Source organism: Lepus europaeus, chromosome 9, assembly GCF_033115175.1.
Source record: "Lepus europaeus isolate LE1 chromosome 9, mLepTim1.pri, whole genome shotgun sequence".
Classification (NCBI taxonomy): domain Eukaryota; kingdom Metazoa; phylum Chordata; class Mammalia; order Lagomorpha; family Leporidae; genus Lepus; species Lepus europaeus.
Window position 1 is genome coordinate 15,736,510 of NC_084835.1, and position 15,876 is coordinate 15,752,385.

General features: G+C 54.5%; 1 long non-coding RNA gene across 4 annotated transcripts in view; it reads right to left on the reverse strand.

Annotated features, from left to right (window-relative positions):
- The window catches only part of LOC133766835 (uncharacterized), a 47,304-nt gene that overhangs the window by 17,176 nt on the left and 14,252 nt on the right, over positions 1-15,876 (reverse strand). For 3 of the 4 annotated variants that reach the window (XR_009866763.1, XR_009866765.1, XR_009866762.1), the window contains one exon: positions 11,355-11,430. This is a non-coding gene — a long non-coding RNA (uncharacterized LOC133766835). Of the gene's footprint in view, positions 1-3,728; positions 3,945-11,354; positions 11,431-15,876 lie in introns of all 4 variants that reach the window. The other variant, XR_009866764.1, reaches the window with a different exon arrangement.

The window sequence follows — 15,876 nt, forward strand, 5'->3', positions numbered from 1 at the left end:
GTGGTGTCTGAGATCTCGGGGGGGGGGGGGGATGGGGCGGGGCAGGGAGCTGTAGAGCAGGGAGTCTGGGTGCACAAGGTCTCCACTGCCTGAAAGAGTTCTGCACAGAGCAGCCACAGGGAGAGGTGAGGAACCGCAGTATTGATTTGGGAGCCTGAGCCCTCTTGCTCCAGTGCAGCGCCTTTGCAAGGACAAGCACAGAGCGGTGCTTGCCTCTGGAGTCGGGACAGTGAGGGCAACCGCTGGGCTCTCCATGCCTCCCCCTCAGGGGGTGTCCCTGGCAGAGTCTGGTCTGGCACCTGGGTTACAGGGTCCAGGTCCATGGTGGGCACTGTGGTGGGGCTTTGCTTCCAGGATGAAGCAGCAGGAGACACCTCATGTCCACTCTGCCCATGCAAGTCGTCTGAAGCTCTGAGGTCCTTAAGGTTCATGGATGACTTAATGCCTTGCTCCTGGGAACCCACCACAGCTAGCACAGAGCCTCCCACCCCCACACCCACACCCAGAATCGGCAAACTCTTGGCATAAACGAGCAAAATGGCAAACAGGGGAGTCAGCACAGGCACCAAGTCCCTGGATCTTCTCACGAGGTCTCCTGCTGGCAGCGGAAGGTAGCCTGCAGCTTGCACTGTTCAGCAGGGAGACCCCACCGCCCAGCAGCCTCCAGCTTTGGAGAGGGAGGGGCGTCTCATACAAGCCCGACCTTCCCAGCCCTCAGCATCACCTGTGTGCAACCCCAGCCTGCCTTTTTCTGTTTCTTTTAGAGACCCGAAGGGGAACTTCATGACATAACAATTTAACCACAGACATCCTTCAAACAACAGCTGAGCCCAGGGAGGCAGGCCCAGTGCAGCTCTGCTGTGGGATGCTGATGGTGATGCTGGAGCCATGCAGCCCACGTGGCCCCTGCAGTTCTTGCCGTTAGACCAGAGAGAGAAGCGCTGTGAGAAGCCCCCGTGACTTCGCTGGCAGGGGGCAGATGGGATGAGTTGAGCACCAGGGAAAGTCCATTTGTTCCCTGCAGTTTGTCCTGCTGCTGCTAAAGCTAGCCTTAGCTTCATGCCAGCTGTGACCTGACCCTGGGGGGCTCCAGGACTGTGGGGCAGAGACTCACTGAGTTTTGGACCCAGCCTTGCACCTGAGGTTTTCACTAGGAAACTGAGCTCTGCGTCATGGGCATCCAGAGGAGTGGTGACGACTTCCCACAGGGAGCCAGGCAGCTGGGACAAGTGCATGCAGGAGCCTTCCGAGTGGGGCCAGAAGTGAGCATGCCAGGCAGGGGATACGGCAGCAAAGGCCGGGTGCAGATCCAATTGTGCCCAGGGGGGCCAACTCCAGGGGTGTCTTGTGGATGGCAGTTTCCGTTGCCAGTGAGCATCTTGGCATGGCCTTCTCATTCCGCCCGGGAGAGGCAGAGCCCCTGCCTGGACTCTGTGCTCCTGAACTGTTTTCAGTGCAGTGAACTCACCAGCAGAGGGCAGTCAGGATCCCACACACCTGACCCCTGCATGGCCGTGGGGAGCTGGATGCACAGTGGGTGGGCAGTAAGGGGCCCTGCTGGGGCAAGGAGACTACAGGCTGCAAGGTGAGCGCTTTATAAACTGAAACTCCACGTTCTCAGGATCAGGGTCTCTGGCCAAGGCCAAATCCCAGGTCAGCAGGCCTCTCCTTGAGGGATGTAGCCTTTCTGAGTGGCTAGTGCCTGCTGGCTGGCCCTCCACACTTCCAGGCTGGGGAGCTGCATGGCTTCTCTGGATCAAGGTCTTGGTCTATTTTTTGCTGCTGCAACAGAGGGCCTGATGCTGGATAAAGATAAACAACTGGAGTCTGCTTGGCTCACGGTTCTGGAGGCTGGGAAGGTCAGTAACGCACACTGGCATCAGACAAGGGTGCTGTGCGGGGTCACCCCTCGGCGGAAGGCCAAGAGCAGGTGTGTGAGACGGAGGCGGCAGGAGGGGCCGAACTCGCTGGCTGTGTGTCCTGATCCACGCCCTGGGGGCTGTGCATGCTCCATGTCTTCCTGCCGCTGGGGTTTGCCTTTCCACTTTCCTTATGATGGTCTGGGAAATCAAAATCTCCAGGCTGAATGAAGTCAGATCTCTCACATTTTTAACGCTTGGGAAACTTTCTGCTTCATGTCTAAGAAGTCATCCCAAGTCCCAGTTTGGAAAGATGGTGTTCCTTATTTTTTTCTAAAGGTTCTACAATTTTCCCTTCTGACCTCAGGGCCCTCGTGTTTCTAGAATTGGGTGTGCTGTGAGTCAAGATCTGATCATTTCCCTTGTGGGGACCCCATTGTCCCAGCATCATTTACAGAACGGACTTCGTTCCTTCAGTCATACCAAGAAGCCTCCTTAAAAGTCCTAACCGTGAAGCTTTGGGGATATGTAAAGCATCCTTCAGCCAGCCTTCTGAAGAGCCAAAGTGACTGAACAGCCAAAGTGACTCTATTTTGAAACAATAGAAAGCAGCCTCCGTTTCCCACATCAGACCCGAGTCCTTGTAAAAGCAGGCATTCCAGAGATATCAAAGCTCACCAGGGACAGCTAGCTCAGCAGACCAAGGGCAGCTCAGTAGAGATCACCAAATGAGGTAACTCCCTGCGCCCCAGCCAAACAGAGACCTCCCCCCTACCCTGCCCAATCACAAAAGGCCCCGCACCCTAAGCCCTTGCTGACATATCTTCCCTTTAATAGCGTCCCTGAATAAAGACCTGGGCCTTTCCTCCTCCCTCCGCTGCGCCGGCTGGTTGGATGAGGTCCCTGTCGCGGCTTGTATCTTTTTAATAAAAAACCTTGCTTTTGCATTTCGGTGTGATCGGGTCACTGACAGCTTCTTGGGGATCTACTTATCTGGGCATAACACCTTCCTTCCTGTGTCATTAATTGGGGACCCAAATCATACCCAAACCTTAACAACAGCCATAGACTAAAACAATAAACCTCAACCTACAATTCCTTATAAAACATTTCACTCAGAAGGGATCACAGATTTAAAAATAGAACTTGGAAGGTTTTAGAAAAATAAAACAGAAGAAATCCATGAGGACCTAGTGCTCTGCAAAGGATGCCTAAACTTAACACCAAGAGCATGTCTGGGTGATGATTTGGTGCTGCCGGCTAAGCCACTACTTGCAAGGCTGGCAGCCTCTGTCGAAGTACTGGCTTGAGTCCTGTTGCTCAGCTTCAGATCTAGCTCCCTACTGATATACCTGGGAGAGCAGAAGATGGCCCAAGCGGTTGGGGCCCCACTCTCACAGGGGAAGCCCAGATGGAAGTCCTGGCTCCTGGTGTCAGCCTGGCCTAGCCCCAACTGTTGCAGCTATTTGAAGAGTGAACCAGCAGATGGAAGATCTCTGTCTCTCCTGTCTGCATTTAAACTTATAAAAGAATCATTTTAAAAAGAGGAACATCAATGTATTAGGGAAAATGACTTGATGAGAATGGAAAACTTCTACTCTGCAAATACTGTAGGAAGGGGTGAGACTCAGCCTCATGGCATATCAGAGAAATGCAACTGAAAACCAAGATGGCACAGCATTTAGGATGGGTAAGGGTGAAATGATGGGCCACGCGAAGTTCTGGCGAGCATGTGGAGAGACGGAAGCCGTCAGAATCCGCTGGTGGCAGTGTGGAATGGTGAACAGTTGGAACACAGCTGGGCAGTTTCTGCCGAGGTTGAACATACAGCTATCAAAGGATCTAGACTTCCCACTCCTAGGTATTTACCTGTGTGAGATGAGAACCCGCACTTTCACACAAACCGGGACACAGATGTCCCTCTCAGGATTCAGGGCAGCCAGCAAGAGGAAATGACCAAATTCCCATCAACTGAGGAGCATCCGGATAGACAAATGGCAGCAAATCCACACTCTGGGAAACCCACTGGCAATAAGAAGTGACGTTGATACCAGCAACCACTTGGAGGGGCCTCAAACAGTCACACTGCGAGAAAAAAAGACAACCTAAAGATGTGTGATCCCACTTGCAGATGTCTCTAGAAAGGGCAAAGTGGTCTCTGCAGATCCATGATTTCCCGCGGGATTACAGTGAGACACGAGGAAGGTTCTGGGGGAGGTGGGTGTGTTCACCGCTTCCATTCTGAGCAGTTTCCCAGATGCACACGTGTTACTTACCAAACCGTACATCTTACGCATGACTGGCTTGATGTATATCTATTTTATCATTTAAAATGTTTACTTATTTACTTCCATTTTAATTTAAAGGGAGAGAGAGAAATTAATTAATTAATTAATTACTGGTTCACCCCCAAAAGCCTACAATAGCCAAGCAAAGCCAAGAGCTCACATCTCAATTTGGTTCTCTCATGAGGGTGGCAGGGACCCAAGTATTTGCACTGTCACCTTCTGCCTACGGGGGTGTCCAGGACTGGAAGCAGCCAGTTCCATGTGGGATGTGGGTATCCAAAGTGGCTTTTTAACGGCTGAGCCAAACACCCAGTGTCAATTTTAGATTGATAAAGCTATTCAACAACAGTGGAGCAAGCATCAGAAGTCTGATGATCTCCTGAGGACCTCAGTTACGAGGCAGAGGGTGCAATGAGAGAGGCTGTGGGGGGCCTGAGTTTGCCGGGCCCAGCACCTCCTCCGCTTTATTCAAGAAGGGGAGGTGGGGCCGACAACAGTTCTAGAGGGGGGCCGGGAAGCTCCCGCCTCCGTACCACACGTAAGCGTCAGGAGTGTCACAGCTGCTTTAATTTCGGAGTAGGAAATCCTTAAGCACAGAGATGGCAGAACCCCTGCCCCCAGAGCGGTCCCGCCCTGCGGCCGCAGCCCCGCCCCCGCCCCCCCCCCCCCCCCCGCCGCAGCCCCGCCCATCCCAGCAACTGTTGAATGGCTGCCACGTGGGCAGGGCACCGTGGGCCTCCCCAGGTCAGTGTCAACTGATAAAGGAGCTCATGGAGGTGGCCGCGGAGTGGGTGCGGGAGCACGCCTCGTGGTCCGAGTGCCGCTACCAGCAACCGCGGCGGCTTTCAGGTATCCCACTCGCGTGGGGCACCTGATCGCAGCCCAGGCTCCCAAGCCCTGCGTCCCTTCCAGCCTCCCAGGGCCTCCGACTCGGGTCTCCCTTCTCAGTCCTAGCTGGTTCCACCTCTATCACCCAAAGCTCCAGCCCTGAGCCCAGCATCCGATGCCCATTCCTGCCTTTTCTGGGGTCTCACTTGCTTTGCCCCCGCCAGGCCAGGCTTTTGCAGGTGCTGGGCCCTGGCCTGCTTTGCCTTTTCCCAAATGACAACCACCCATGGTGGCCGCATTGGCACAGCTCTCTGCTCTTCCTGAGCGGAGGCACAGGGTATCGTCCCGCCCTACTCCCTCCAGTGCTTCCCAGGACCAGCGCCCACCTGGGCCGGCGTTGCGGGCACGCGGACACGGACTCCGGGTTGCAGGAGGAGCAGCAGCTGGGCCCGGGCTGGAGGAGCTGGCGGCTCCTTCTCCCGACACCGCCAGCCCTGCTCTCGCGGTCCTGCTCCCCGGGGTTCCCTAACTCCACGGGAACCCCCGTGTGCCAGGCAGAGTGGTGGCCCGGGCCAGGGAAGGGGCAGGAGGAGGGGAGGCGGGGAGGAGAAGGTGGGCGTCCCTGGGAGAGAGGGGCCTGCCTCGTGGGAGCAGGGCTGGTGACGCCGTCATTGTCTCTCAGCCCGGAGGACCAGCAGGTTGGCCACTCTGCAGCAGGTCCCTGTGCACCTGAGACAGCGAGGACCAGGAAGCGGCAAGCACAGAGCCCATGTCCTCCATGGCCAGCGTCCGCCGGTGTGACCTGGAGGAGGACCGAAGGCCCTGGCTGGGGCCCAGGAGTCAGACTCCACGCACCTGGGCAGCAGCGAGTCCCCAGGGGAGCCTGCCCACGCCTGCAGCTCCGGCTTGCCTATCTCTTCTAAAGGCACTGCCTCACTGGTCTTGCACAGGAATCTGGGTAGGTGCTAGGGGAGAACTCCCACACCTTCTGCAAAATGGGCGTGCACTCACGGCGTCCCAGCAGTTCAGGGCACATAGGTCTGGTGTGTGCTGCCCCCCGTGGGGTGCTCACTGCCAGCTGGGAGCTGAGGTCAGAAAAGGAACGGCTGTTTTGCAATTCCCGTGGGTCAGTCTGTCCCATAGGCACTCTTCAAGGCCCCTTGCTAGCCCTGTTTTGGGCTAAAGCCAGTCATGTGCTTTAGCTTCAACGTGAGGGATGGAGAAAAGTGCTCCACTTCTCGATGGATCTTGATTTTATTTTATTTTTTGTCTTCTTGAAGGACACCACTAGGATGACTGATTGTGGTTTTTCCAGTAGTTCTGTTGTCTTCTTGGGTACTTTGCAGGGCACTGCCTAGATTTATACCGTGCTGCCTTTAGACTTCCTCCATCTTCATAGTGACGTGAACTTCTTGTCATTGTGTGGCGACTTCCTCTATCCATCACTGTGCTACTTACCTTGGGCCTCTTGATGCTGAGCAAAAGAGCCTGGGACCAGCTCTCTGCTGTGGCCCGGGAGTGCAGAGGAGGATGGCCCAAGTGTTTGGGCCCTGCACCCCATGGGAGACCAGGAGAAGCACCTGGTTCCTGCCATCGGAACAGCGCGGTGCGCCGGCCGCAGCACGCTACCGCGGCGGCCATTAGAGGGTGAACCAACGGCAAAGGAAGACCTTTCTCTCTGTCTCTCTGTCTCTCTCTCACTGTCCACTCTGCCTGTCAAAAATTAAAAAAAAAAAAAAAAAAAGAGCCTGGGAAAAGACTGGTGGCACACACCCCTCCATGGAACAGGGTGCTCACTTGACCTCCTTTTGCCCTGAGCTCCTGCAGCTTCTTGTAGGCTTGCTTTCCCTATTTGTGTGCGTCCTCCAAAGGCAAAGGCATTTGCATCCAAACTCCAGATCTCTGAGTGACATCCCTTTGGCTGGCTCTAAAGTGCAAGGTTCATTGTTTAGCCTCCCATTCCCGAGTGTTTGTGGATAAGCATGTACTAGTAAATGCTTATTGTTCAATGTGTAGGAGGCCATGGAGTGGGACTGGGCACCTGCACTGGGCTCCACAGACCAAACCCATCCAAGAGTCCTTTCCTGGCCCTGAGCTTTGGCTCGTTGCAGAAGGCCCAGTGGCAGGTGAACGGGTGAAGCTGTGAACCACGAGCCTGCTAGGGGAGAGCACGGGACCCGGTTCCACACGCCCAGGACATCCACCCTCCCACAGGCTCCTACAGCCCAGCTCCACCTCTGCCATTAACTGGTGGGGACATTGGTGGAATAGGGGGGTGTCCTCTGCTGTTCCCCCGCCCCAGCTCTCGGCCACTTGGAGCCCTGTAAGGAAGGAAGTGGAACCTGAGAGGCACTGAGAATAGTTTTAGGAAGTCCTGCCTGTCCTTCCCTACATCTTCCCATCCCTGGCACACACTGCCCGGAGCAGGAGGGCAGGGCCATGTCACCTCTCATGCCCACCCAGGGGCTGTCCTTCTCGGGCCTCATTTCAGCCTCTGCCTGTGACAGGGGGTGTGGTATCATGAACCCTGTGTACACAGGAAGAAGCCACTCAACAGCTTACACAGTTGGGCTGCAGTCAGGCCAGGCTTTCTTGCTTTTTGTCTTTTCCTTTTAAAAAAATCATTTGTTTATTTTCATTTTATTTGAGAGTATATGGAGGTCTTCCATCCACTGGTTTACTTTTCAAATGCCTGCAACAGCTAGCAGTGGGCCAGGACTCAACTGCAGCCTCCCCCGTGGATGGCACAGATCTGAGGACCTGAGCTATCGCCCCCTGCCTCCCAGGATATGTATTAGCAGGAAGCTGGGACCAAAAGTGGAGCTGGACTTGAACCAGGACGCCAACATGGGATGCGCAGCACCGCTCACCACTAAAGCCAGAAGCGATTGGATAGTCAGGGCCCACCCCCTGCCCTCTGCCAGTGTCCCTAAATCCTGCAGCCAGCAGCTCAGGCTCAGGGTGTAGAAGGCAGCTTGCCTTCCTACACAGGAGCCCTACCCTTGTTCCCTCCCTGTGACCCCAGCCAGCAGTACTGCATTTGTAACCGCAGGGGCAATGTGGCAGTTCTAGAATCCATATACGGTTTTCATCCTGGCCTTGGCCACCATCCTGCTCAATACAGACAGGTGCAGCTCCCACAATCAAGCAGGGGGAGGAGGTGCAGCTGGAGGACTTTGTCAAGCACCTCCAAGGTGCATGGTCCCCAAGGCCCCTTGGTTCAGAGGTGCAGCCATGACACACACCCACTCTAGCCCCCACCCCATCCAGCATTCCCCATGGCATGGGGGGCCAAGAGGTCCAGGGGATGGCCAGAGTGTGTCTGGCCCTTTGGGGGGCACGTCACAGATGTCAGAAGAGCACTGAGTGCCGGCTGAGAGGTACACATGGAGGGGCACACCCGGGGTGCTGGGAAACCTGGCTCTGGGGGAGAGGATGCTTCCCTGATCTCGAAGGATGAACCTCACATCCCTTTAGGCTCATTTTTTAAAACAACTTATTTATCTGAAAGTTAGGGAGAAAGAGGGAGGGGAGGGGAGAGAAAAAGATTAACAGATGGATCTTTCATCTGCTGGTTCACTCCCCAGATGGCCGTAACTGCAGGGACTTGGCCAGGCTGAAGCCAAGAGCCAGGAGCTTCCTCTGGCTCTTCCACGTGGGTACAGGGGCCCAAGCACCTGGGCCATCTTCCATTGCTTTTCCCAGGCCATGAGCAGAGAGCTGGATCAGAAGTGGAGCAGCCAGGATTTGAACCAGTGCCCAAAGGGGGCGCTAGCATTCCAGGCAGTGGCTTTAACCGCTATGCCACAATGTCAGCTGCTTTATGTTGATTTTTTTTAAACCTAAATGTGTGTATTTAAAAGGGAACTTGGTATTTTCACTGTAAATGGAAACCTGGTAGCATCTGCCACGTGTAGGAGATAATGACAGTAGAAGGAAGCAGTGCCTTGTGCTGTACTGGGGTGGCTTCTGCTTGCAGGCACTGTCTGGGTGTCCCCTGCTGTTGGGATGATGCTTGTCACAGAGGGGTCAAAGATGTTCTGGACGCTTCCTCCTGGCACACTCTGGAGGCAGGAAAGGGTCTAAGGGGCAGCTCTATGTCAGCCAGAGCTGCCCTTCACATGCCCAGAGTCCCTAGAAGGATGAAGAGGGGGGGATCATGTTGAGAGAGAGAGAGAGAGAGAGAGAGAGAGAGAGAGAGAGAGAGAGAGAGAGAGAGGGAGAGAGAGAACAGAGAGGGGAGAGAGGGGAGAGAGAACAGAGGGAAGAGAGAACAGAGGGAAGAGAGGGGAGAGAGGGAAGAGAGGGGAGAGGTTAGAGGTTAGAGGAGAGAGAGAGAGAGAGAGAGAGAGAGAGAGACAGATCTTCCATTTGCTGGTTTACTCTCCAAATGCCTGCAGCAGCTGGGGCTGAGCTAGGCTGAAGTCAGGAGTCAGAAACTCCATGCAGGTCTCCTCCTGGGGTGGCAGGGACCCAGCTCCTTGAGCCTCCCCTGCGGCCTGGCAGGGTCTGCTTTGGCAGGGAGCTGGAATGAGGAGCTGGAGCCGGGTATTGAACCCAGGTGCTCCCATGTGTTCCTGGAGAGCCTGTGTGTAGGCACAGCCTCTTAGGTGGGCACGGAGGAACGGAATTGCTGGGTCATAGGTTGTTTGGTGAGAACTTTTGAAAAATGTGAACTGTTTCCCAAAGCTGCCGCACCACTTTATGCTTGGCAGCCACGTGTGAGGCTCCCAGCTTTTCTGCATCCTTGACAAGGTTTACTGCCTTCCTAAAGTTTATCTGTGGGGCCGGCGCTGTGGCAGAGCCGGCTAACGCCCTGGCCTGAAGCGCTGGCATCCCATATGGGTGCCAGTTCGAGACCTGGCTGCTCCACTCTAATCCAGCTCTCTGCTATGGCCTGGGAAAGCACTAGAAGATGGCCTAAGTCCTTGGGCCCTTGCACCCGCATGGGAGACCCAGAAGAAGCTCCTGGCTCCTGGCTTCGGATCAGAGCAGCTCTGGTCATTGCGGCCAACTGGGGAATGAACCATCAGATGGAAGACCTCTTTCTCTCTCTCCTTCTCCTCTATCTGTGTAACTCCAATTTTCAAATAAATAAAAATAATGAATCTTAAAAAAAAAAGTTTGTCTGTGAGGCAGAGCCAACTGAGAGCAGCCTGCCGCCAGAGGCAGGGGAGGACAGACTGGAGTTTGGGGTATTGGGCTACACTGATGAGAAGCTGGAACTGGAAGTCCGAGCTGACATCAATCCCAGGCACTGAATTGGAACACGGGCGCCCCATCGACGTAGTTTCTGTGCTGTGTCTTCTCCTTTGAACAAGTGGTTCTCTGAGAGTACACTGTGTGTAAGAGTATATTCCACCAGCGTGTGAATTTTCCACTTTGCCTTCTGTGACGGATTTCCCACTTCTTCACATGGTGGTCACTGAAGATACCTTCTACAATGTCCACTTCTACTGAGACTGGAATTGGGGCCTAACGTGGTCCATCCTGGAGAGCCTCAGGCGCACAGCTTGCAGGCAGCAGCTTTACCTGGTACGCCACAGTGCTGGCCCCTAGTTGTACATTTTTTTCCTAAAGATTTATTTATTTATTTGAAAGTTAGAGTTACATAGAGGAGAGGCAGAGAGAAAGAGAGGTCCTCCATCTGATGGTTCACTCCCCAACTGGCCGCAACAGCCGGAGTTGTGCCGATCCACAGCCAGGAGCCAGGAGCTTCTTCTGGGTCTCCCACGTGGGTGCAGGGGCCCAAGGACTTGGGCCATCTTCTACTGCTAGCCCAGGCCACAGCAGAAAGCTGGATCTGAAGTGGAGCATCCAGGTCTCAAACTGGCACCCGTATGGGATGCTGGCACTTCAGGCCAGGGTGTTAACCCACTATTTGTGGGTTTATTATTAACCTCTATTTGTGCATTTTTAAGGGGTATAATGCAACTTTTCAACAATTTCACATAGGTTAAACTGGTCATACCAGGCCGCCATCCTTCACATTTCTTTATCATTTTTTGGAAGCAGACAACCTCTTAGAAGCAGAGAATGAGTCCTTTCCTGATAGAGGACCTACTGGTGCCTAGATCTTACACTTTCCAGCCTCCAGAACAGTGAGAAAGAAATGTCTGGGCTTTATTGTTAGCAGGCCAAGATCTTTCGATACGTAGCACGAAAGGACTGAAATGTCTGGCAGTGTCTCACTTCTCCCCCACTATTTGAAGCACAGCTCTCTGGGCTTCCCAGTTTGCACTTATTTAGCCTTATCCATGGGACTGTATCTACCCCCTGCCCTCTTGTCCTCCAGGGTTTCTGATGAGCAAACTGATGATGAACTTAGGGGAAAATGGCAAAAGATACCTTCTCAGCTCCACGGATGTAAACAACATACCTGATGGTGTCTTGGGTGACAGAACATTCTGTGGTAGCGTCACGATGCCAATGGAGTTGTGCCATCATTTTGAGACCTATCATTCAGATATTAAAAAAAGAATGGATATATTGAGTGTTGACATTAGCAGGTCTTCAAAAACCATGTTACTAAAGATTTGAAAATTAGAAGTGGCCATTGCCATGTCCTATAGGTTTTAATTTCTCAAAAAATAAATATCCAACCTCTATCACAAACCTAAGGAAAAAAAGATGTGGGGTCCTTTTTTTTTTTTTTTTTTTTTTTCAAGTAGAAAGGATCTTGAGAAAACCACCATGGTGTATAAGCAGGTGTGCCTGGTGCAGTGCTTGCTCTGGCAGTGTGCTGTCACTCCCACCGCCTGTACGAGTGCCCGGCTCAGCGGAGCGTCTTGTCGGTTTTGCCCGGGAAGCTCCTTGGTGCTGACCTGTAGGACTCGGACCAAGCCAGCTGTTTTCCTTTTTGTTTTCTTGATGTTTTGTTTACTTGTACTTTTTCCTATTTTTGTTATTTTGCCTTTTTCTATTTTATTTTGTTTTTTTTTTCTATTTTGTTAATTTTATTCTCTCCCTTTCTTTTTACTTTTTACTCTTGTGTGCTTATTTTACTCAACTATTTCTTTTTTGACTTTATTTTCCTTGTCACTTCTTATATTTTCTGTTGTTTTCATTTTCAAATTCTTATTCTATTTTCGTTTTCTGTTTCCTTCCCCCTTTTTATTCTATTTATTTAGATAGGACAATTAGACTTACTAATTAGGTTTATTAGTATAGTTAATGTAGCTGGTGGTTTTTTATTTTTAAACAGATTTCCTCATTTTTTGTGCTTTCTCATTTTTCATGTTTTATTCCTATGGAAGTAGCCTGAGTTTTTACTCTCGTTCATATAGTTAATGTTCTCTGCTGGTAACATTAGCACAGCGAGTGTTCATTTTCGTTTGTTTCATTGTCGTCATAGGTGACTAGCTAATGTTACTAGTGTCAGAGAGAGCAGAGAGGCGGGCACCCCCACAATGGAAGGCCATGCAGCCTTCCCCAGTGAGGAAGAGGTCCTCGATGGATACCAGGTCCTCAGGACCATCGGCCATGGCAGCTTCGGGCGGGTGAAGCTGGCCCACCACCTGGAGAGTGGCACCCTGGTGGCCGTGAAAATCATCGCCAGAGAGGACCAGGACTCCTCCAGCTTCCGGCAAGTGCGCGTGGAAGCGGATATCATGAAGGGCATGCGTCACCCGAACATCATCAGGCTGCTGCGGGTACAGCACACAGCAGAGCGCGCGTACATCTTCATGGACTATGCGAGCGGAGGGGACCTCGAGCAGTACGTGGCAGAGCGTGGCCGCCTGCTGGAGGCAGAGGCGCGTCTGATGTTTAACCAGACATTATCCGCAGTGCACTACTGCCACAGCAAGTGTGTTGTGCACAGAGACTTAAAATTGGAAAATTTCCTTTTGGATGCTGGGCTAAATATTAAACTAACTGACTTTGGCCTGAGCTGCAGACTGACTGAGGGGCAGCACTTAGAGTCATTTTGTGGGACCCCACAATATTGCGCCCCGGAAGAGTTCCTAGACGAAGAATTCAATGGCTATAAGGCAGATGTGTGGAGCCTGGGCGTGGTCCTATACGCCATGACGACCGGATCCCTCCCCTTTGTTGGGAAGAACTGGGTGCAGCTCGAGGACAACATCCTGTCTGGGTATTACCAGGTTCCACCGTATATGAGCCTGGAGCTCGAACACCTGTTAGGGAGGTTACTGACCTATGACCCTGCGGAGCGACCCACAGTGGCAGACACTATGGGCCACCAGTGGCTCAGCATGGGACAGGAAGAACCTAGAACCAGTAGGATAATGCGTGAGGAGCCTCTGGGTTCTCCCCAAGAAAAGGAAATCCACGACTGCCTGTTGGGCCTGGGTTTTCAGCTGGGCCGGAAGGCACAGCACAGCCACATGACCCCCATACTGTGCTGGGAGATATCCCAGCAGGGGGACTTCAGTGGGCCAGAAAAAATGGAAGTAACGGATGTGGAGCCTCTGGGTTCTCCCCAGGATCCTGAGGTCCGAAAATACCTGGCAGGCCTGGGCTTTGAGCTGGGCCGTAAGGAAGATTCCCTGACACACAGCCACCGAGCTGTCACCTGGTCCCCAGTGCTGCAGAAGGGCCATGTTGGGGGGAAGTGCCTGCCGCAGGCTGCTCCCTCCCCTCACAGCCATCACGTTGCCCAGCGCCTCCCTGATCGTTGGGACCGCAGGGGCAGTGCCCGTGAGCGTGCCCTTCCCATCACCCCACTGCTGCAGCCCGAGAAGGACCCGGCGACAGAGCCAAGTGCCTGCCAGGAGAGGACCTCCAGGATGGCCAATCCCCGGCCTGGCAGGATGCGGAGGTGCCCCACTCCCAGGCCAGCCCCCAGGCAGGGCCCTGTGGCCTCGCTCTCCACCCTCAGTCCCCGGAGCAGTGAGGACCATGTAGAAGACAGGAGCTGCTTCCAGGGAGCGGGAGCGGCAGAGAAAGCAAGCATCCCAGGGAGGCAACTGGAGGGGGAGGCGGGGACGTCAGCCACTCTCACGGACACGCGCCAGGGCCGCCAGGGGCTCTGCCGGAGGCTCGTGAACTTCCTCCTGCGGGTGTGCGGCGTCCTGTCGGCCCCAGAGGCAGGCCCTGGTGTCCAGAGGAGAAAGGTGACCCCTGTGTAGCCTCATTCAGGGAAAACGCCCAACAGGAGGGGCCCTGACACTGACTGCCTGAATTGTATTAAACGGTTTTTATTCATGATTCTCATGAATAAAAATCATAATGGTATGCACAATGGGGTCCAGCGGGATGCCAGGGTCCGTATGTGCACTGTGGAACAGTTTGATCCAGTTGACTGCACACGGATCACTACGGAAAGACCGGGGCTGCCTGACATCACATCTTGAGGATTCCAAAAAGGCTGACTTCATAGAGACCGAATGATGGCTGCCAGAGGCAGGGGGTGGGGGAGGGACAGGCCCACAGCTTGTGGGGTTGCAGATGCACAGGACGAGGTGGGCGCTGAGCTCCGGGCACCCTGGGAGCTCCTAGTGCAGAGTGATGTCTGAGAAGAGCTGCGAGAGCCCCTGCCCCTGTCCCCCTGCATTGTCACTGGGGAACACGAGGACCCCAGGGCCTCGAGCCAGACGTCCTGGTGTATGGGGTCAGCCAGGTGTGGAGCTGCGTGGCTGCAGCCTGGGGGGCGGGGGCAGGGAGGACTTGGAGTGCGTCAGAAAGGTTCCGTGGAAAAGTGACGTCAGAGAATCGGCATGGTCACCCCAGCAGAGATGATCCACAGCGGTCCTGAGGGACAAGGCCCCGAACCACGTGCAGGGCAGAAGTGCACACTGCGTGGGACCTGACACGCATGTCCCCTGGGTGCCATTCTCAGAGGGCCCCACAAGAACACAGCTCCTGCTAGCGTGGTTTCACGCTGCCTGACATCCTCCACATGAGGACAAAGTCCTGGGAGTCACAGAGGCGGCCTGGGCACGGCCCCCAGGGGGCTCAGGGGTCGCCTGTCTGTGCTGCCGTGTTTCCTGACTCTACTACGCAAGTCCTGGCCTTTGCACACTGGCGTTTGCTCCTTTTGGGAGCTGTGGCACAGCGCAGTCCCTCTGCAAGGCCCTTGGGCCCCAGTCTGGGGCCTGCAGTCCATTTGAGTGTTCAAGGGGTGCCCAGCAGTGGGCCAGGAAGACTGATGGCAAAGACAGCAGCCCAGAGAGCCAGAGGGCTGGCGGGAAGGGGGCCTTGGCTAAGGCAGGTTCCGGGGTCCCAGTTACTGAGATTTCCAAGTGAACAGCCAAGGCGTGGATGGGAGGCCCATCAGGCCTTTCTCGGGCATCCTAGGAAACTGAGCACCCAGGAAGGGCTCCAGCCCCTCGTGCACGGGCTGGCCCTGCTGTGTGCATGGCCTTCAATGTCCTATGACTGCCAGCGGTCATGGTCAGGGATGGCCCTGGGGCCTCCCTGTCAGGTAAGACTGACCTTCACCCTGAGAGCAGGGCTGGGGGGAGCAGGCTTGTTGCATCCCTTCTGTCCCCAGGGCGGGTTTTCTTTATGCCCAGCCACCCGTTGGCTCCCCAGTGTCCCTGTATTTCCAATTCATGCCTGGCTCCATCACCGTGAGGGCAGGACTCAGTCCCTCCTCCAACTTTTGGGACCTCCCTCAGCATCCCCTGCAGACCTTCGCGACCCCCACTTGCCCCTCTCTCTACATACACTGAGCCATCCTGTTTTCCACAGCTACTGGGCCACCCCTGGGCCTTTGTGCGTGCTATTTCCTCTCTAGGAAGCCCTCAGGCCGGGCACATGGCTGAGATGCCCTGGGCTCCCTGAGAGCTGTCAGACATGAATTCCACACGGAAGCCCCCACACCCAGTTGGAGGAGGGGGCCCTCAGTGAGTAGAGTCCCCTGGGGACAAAGGAAGGATGGGCACGACACTGCCCATCCCAGGGGCAGCTTGTGAAGGGGGGGGGGGTAGCAGACC